This window comes from Varanus komodoensis, unplaced genomic scaffold (assembly GCF_004798865.1).
Source record: "Varanus komodoensis strain SLA01 unplaced genomic scaffold, ASM479886v1 scaffold49, whole genome shotgun sequence".
NCBI classification, from domain to species: Eukaryota; Metazoa; Chordata; class Lepidosauria; order Squamata; family Varanidae; genus Varanus; species Varanus komodoensis.
In genome coordinates, this window is record NW_025336072.1 from 3,010,811 (window position 1) to 3,016,810 (window position 6,000).

Consider the following 6,000-nt stretch of genomic DNA (forward strand, 5'->3'; position numbering starts at 1 on the left):
TTAGTTTGCCAAACAACACCTCTCCTATTTGGTGCTTTCCAGAAAGCAATAGAACAGTGGCCCTGGCTCCACCTCCACTTCCTTTCAGAAGTATATTGCTAAGCCAATGTGGCAGGCATCTAAAGCAGTTCTGGAAAAGGGTAAACTGTGGGGCAGCTAGAGGCTGGTGCTTTGCTGCTTTCCAAATGGCAGAACTGTAAACACAATTATTTTTAAAATGGTGATGCTCACTAGTTTTGCATCACCAATTGACAGCTTTTAACAGTCAATGACTTGAAAAAGAAACATGGTTCACAGTGTACATCAGTCAACAATATTAATACCTGGGATTGGCGCTCTGTCTTTGGCTAACCAAATGTTCTGTTCAACATGAGAATGTGCTCATTTTTTAGCTTTGTATTAGACTAACAACTGTTGCTGCTGTGCCCTTTATTCTGTGTAATCAACAGGCTATATAAGCCTTGATTTTTTGAAGCTTTTTATGTAACAGTAACTCACAACACTCATATACCAGTACATATTCCAATTTTGCCCAATTAATCACTGGATGATTTAACAGAATTACAAACCAGCAGTTCTTAAATCTTTTCAATCATATGATTCATTGGCTTGAATCTTAATTTTGCTTCTGTGAATTTTCTGCTGCTTTTGGGGTTGAGGGACACTTGGGAATGCTGCAGAAGGCTGCAGAATAGGGAGTAGAAATCACCCTTATGTGAATGAAGGAGCAACTTGGGATCCAAGCTATTTAATACAATTTCAGCAGTCTGACAATCTGTTTTTCATAATCATTACATAATATGAGTTAATAGAGTTGGATAATTAGCAACCTGGCTGGTGGAAGCAAGTCTAAATAATGCAAACCTCCATAAATACATCTTAATATCATGTTCCTTTAAGAAACATAGAAACAGAGCGAGTCAGAAGGGGCCACCTGAGCCATATAGTCTGACCACTGGCTCCAGGTGGCTCCACTCCAGCTGGCATCCACCATGTGCATGTCCAGCCTATCTTTGAACACCCTCACCAATGGGGCCTCAACCACCTCTCGTGGAAGCCCATTCCACACCCTTGGGGTCCGAAGTGTCAGGAAGTGCTTCCTGGTATCTAAATGGAACCTTGGTTCCCTGAGCTTTGCTCGGTTGGAGTGCATCTTGTCTTCCTCTGCAGGGGAGAACAGGTCTCTACCCATCTCCATGTGACATCCCCTCACATACCTGTATGTTGCCAACATATCCCCTCTGAGCCTCCTCTTCTCCAGGCTGAAGAGACCCAGTTCCCTCAGTCTCACCTCATACCCCATCCACTGCAAACCAGCCACCAACCTTGTGACCCTACGCTGCACTGACTCTGTCCTGGCTATATCCTTTCTGTAATGAGGGGCCCAAAACAGCACAGTACTCCAGTTGCAGGCGCACCAGAGCTGTATAGAGTGGTAGTATACCTCTCTCGATCTAGAAACCACGCTTCTGGCTATGCAATCAAGGGTGGCGTTCGCCCTCTTAACCACCGCATCACACTGCTGACTCATGTTTAGCCTGCAGTCAACCAGCACCCCGAGGTCCCTTTCGCAAGTGCTGCTCTCCAGCCACTTGTCCCCTAACCTGTACTTATGACACCTATTCCTATGCTCCAAGTGCAAGACCACATTGAACACCATCCGGTCATCTCCTGCCCACTTCCATAGTCTGTCCCGATCCTTTTGGATCTGGAGTACCTGCTCCTCCGTTGTGGCCACTGCTCCAGTTTTAGTATCGTCTGCGAATTTGATCAGCAGACTGTTCAACCCTTTTTGCATGTCATTTATGAAAAGATTAAAAAGGATCAGCCCCAGGACAGAGCCCTGGGGGACCCTGCTTGTCACTGGCCACCATCCCGATGATTCCCCGCTAATGGTTACCTTCTGCTTTCGGTCAGTCAACCATGCCCTAATCCACTGACAGTGCTTTGGTGTATCCCAAAACTCCTCAGTTTCTCAACCAGGATATCATGGGACACTTTGTCAAAGGTCTTGCTGAAATCCAGGTAAACCACATCCACTGCATCCTCTCCATCTAGCCATAGATTTATTAGCCTGTAAATGTGGTGTCTCGTATTTCCTCCCCATCCCAAAATTGGAATTTATCTTTCCAATGAATTCTTTCCAACGAATTTCAATTCAGGTACTAAAATGAATTTCTTTATAAGCCACAGGGTTCAATTCTAGGCTCAAGGCTCTTCAACATATTAATAATTTAGATTATGAAGTGAAAGGAATGATAATCAAATTTGCAGATGATACAAAACTGGGTGGAATAGTAAACACCTTGGAAGACAGAATGAAGATCCAGGAAGATTTTGATAAACTTGAACGCTGGGCTGAAAGCAACAAATTGAGATTCAATAGAGACGAATGCCAAGCCCTCTATCAAGAAACCAAGTGCATCAATACAAGATGGGGAATATGTAGCTCAACGGAACTGAAAAAGAAAAAGATCCTGGGGTTATTGTGTTACTGCATTATTATGGACAACAGCCTAATACTGAGCCAATAATGCAATGCAGCTGCAAAAATGGCAAATGCTATTTTGGGATGCATTAATGGAAGTATTTCTTCCAAAGCATGAGAAGTAATAGTTCCTCTATACTCTTCACTAGTCAGACCTCATCTAGAATAGTGTCCAGTTCGGGACACCAAGATTTAAGAAAGGTGCAGAAGTACAAGTGTTCTAAAAGTTTTCGTACTTTTAAAAACTATTAAGAATTTAAAAAACAAATCAGATCACTTTTCTACATCGTCACCTTTATTTGTGATGCATTTTCCCCAGCATCACCTTTTTAATGCCATAAGGAAAAAACATATAAAATATACTGATAAAAGTGGAAACTTTTTGAAGAACCCTCGTAGAAAACGTTCAGAAAAAGGCATTAGAAATGATCCTAGGTTTGCAAAAATCCACCAGAAAAGAGACTGAGAGAACTGGGTATGTTCAGCCTTGAGAAAAGAAGACTGAATTGGGACATGAATACCTGAAAGGCTGTCAGAAAGAGGAGGAGGACAAGAGCTCGCTGATACCAGAGTGTACAGCATGGAATAATCAGCTCAGGTTGAGACAACCCAGATTCAGGCTAGATATCAGGAAAAGTTTCCTCACTGTCAGAGCAAGATGACAGTGGAACCACTTTCCTAGAGAGGTTGTGGGCTCTCCCACACTAGACATTCAAAAAGAAACTGGATAGTCATTTGAGTGGGTGTCCTGGAACAGCAGGGTTGTTGGACTTGATGGCCTCCTTGGCCCCTTCCTACTCTACTGTTCTATGAATCACAGCACTAGCCGTTGTTAATACCACTGGTATAAATAAATGCTTTAGTTCATAATGTAGTTGGTATTGCCATGCCTACTTTAGCGTTTGTGTGAATGAAATATGAAAGCAAATGTGGGCAAGTTTCTTGCCACCTTAGCAGATAGTTAAAAGTGAACAGAGAGATAAACCTGGTCGGTAATTAATTGCAAGTCACTGGGAATGAATTTGACTGCACGGCTTGCCATTTTGCATTTTAAAAATTCAAGCAGCAGCTTGATATTTTTGTTATGTGTGATGCTAGTGAGGTTATTTTTTAGAGTGGTTAAAAGGCTACCCTAACAAGCTTTAGGGTTGCAGCTGGCTTGTCAGCCACCCAAATAACCCACCCTTGTTGGCATGTGTAAAGGCAAGCTGTGGTGTGCCTCATTGCAGTCTGAATTTTCCAAATGGCAGCCAACACTGCTAACTGTATCTTAAGGGTAAATAAAGTTTCTTAGCCAATTGTGCATATTTGATTATATGTAGAAAGAAATGTCTCTGTGAGGTTTGTGTTGAATTAATAAGTAAGATCAAATAAGCACTTCCTCAAATGGCTATGAGGAAGCAGCCATCTGAGAGGAGGCCATACAAGCACCTCCTTGGATAGGTGTAAGGTGACCACCATCTTAGTGGTGACTATCCAAGGGCGACTAAATCAGCACAGCAGCAATGGTTGTGAGGCAGCAGCCATCCTATGGAAGGCAGTAGTTGATTAAAATGTAAAAGGCACAGCTGTTCACTTAGGAGACTGGAGTTAGCAGTTCTGGCTAGAGTGATTCACTTGGTAGAGTAAGTGGTGCTTTGCCTACACAACATCTTTTTGACAATTACTTTTATAGTAGGTATTACTGATAGCATGTTCATGTATATATTAAGCTAAACTTTGATATAAAATATAGAAGTGGTTAGTTAATAAATAAATGAATGCTGAAGACACATTTAAAAAAACAGACTCTCAGCATTGACTATGTGATTTTGGTCAGAGAGAGACCACAAATCTAAGTTCAGTTGTCAGCATAATGTCAGGTGGTATCTGCTATTCCCTGAAATGTTTACTGCCAGTTGAATGGGGATCCTGGATCTTCACACCAGGCCAAAAGAGGTCCTCTCAAGGGCTAGAGGAAGGTGAGGAGCTTAAGCTACTGACACTGACAAGAAACCACATGGGGGGGGGGAAATTCAGACAGTGGTCTCATGCTACATGAAAAAAGGAGTAGCTCCGAGAACCAATTAAGAACCAATTAAAGTCATCCAGCCTAGTTTTCAATTATATAGACTAGTTACTGGCAACTTTTGTTTGAATATCCTTCTTGTTTCAGAAGGAAGGTAATACTTGTTGTTAGGAAGACAAGAATTCCCTTGCACCTTCCTTATCTACATAACAGCCATCATTGTTTTCTTGATAGACCTATGGTAAGTTAAGAGAATCTGTGTAAATCTGTACATACTCAAGTCAAAAAGCTATGTCCCCTGCCCTTTGATGATTTATATAAGCCTTTGATGATTTATATAAGCGGATGACTTGTCTGTGACCTGGGAGCTGGCTGGCTGTATGAAAGAGATTGAGGAAGCCCCTCCTCAAAAGGTTATGGGAAAGCAGCTATCTGAGAGGCCTCCCCATGAGCTTAAGAGTGATAATGTTATTATTAGACTCTTTACTGTCTTTTTGAAAAAGGACATGATAATCTTGAATGGGAGATTAACAAATTTACCATAGGAAATATTTTGAAAAAGGTGATGCCCTTAAAAATAATGCTTTGAAAAGGTCACATTAATGGTTAATAACATTGCTGAAGACATTTTGGAAGGCAAGAGAGTTTCAAATAGATAGCTACAAACATGTTTGTAGTTTCTTGCTAAGTGGAGAATCAGCAAGTCTGCAATCTTGTAGAATCAAAACTTCAGCCTTTTGGTGTGGTGAGGTCAATCAACCTTTGACACTGGAGTTTAAGAAAAATCATACACAAGCATGGAAATGCAGAGACTGAAATGGTTGTACATGCACTGACTCTGAAAGTGTGGATCATGCAGTAATACTGACCAGTGACTGCAAAGCAGTTGGATCGCCTATAAACTTTGTCCCTTGTGTTTTATAAGCAGCAATTCTCTCCCCTTTGGCCTTACAGTTAATATACTTTGGCATCCAAGAGAAATTACACAGCAGGAACTGTCAGTAGCTAAGCCAGAGCACTGAATAACTGGTGTAATGTACCTTTTCCTTTGCTCTGCATTGAGTAGTCTGGCATCATGCCTCCTGTCTGAAAAAACTAGATGCTACTGATGTTCTAACTTGATGCTTTTCTACGAGTCTGGCTCTTGCTTTGCAAATAAGACAGCATATCTCCTGTGTGATATTCCAAGTATTCTTAACAGTTGTATGAACTGTTATGATACAATCAGTACAATTTCTGGTAGCATCACTTAACCCTTCAGTGGAAGAGTCCTGCTAAATCTTTCTAGTTAGAAATATTACAGCTCTACAATAGTACCTATTATATAGACATAAATTCAAAGTCACGAAAATTAGAGTATTTAAGAGGGCAGTACAGAGCAACTGGAATTGTGCTTGGAAGACCACTTTGCAGTCTAGACGAAAAAGATTTCTCAGTTGTCTCATAGCAGCCTCAATATTTTTCTATGCTTTGCTCTGCATATTTCAAGGTATAAAAGAAGAAA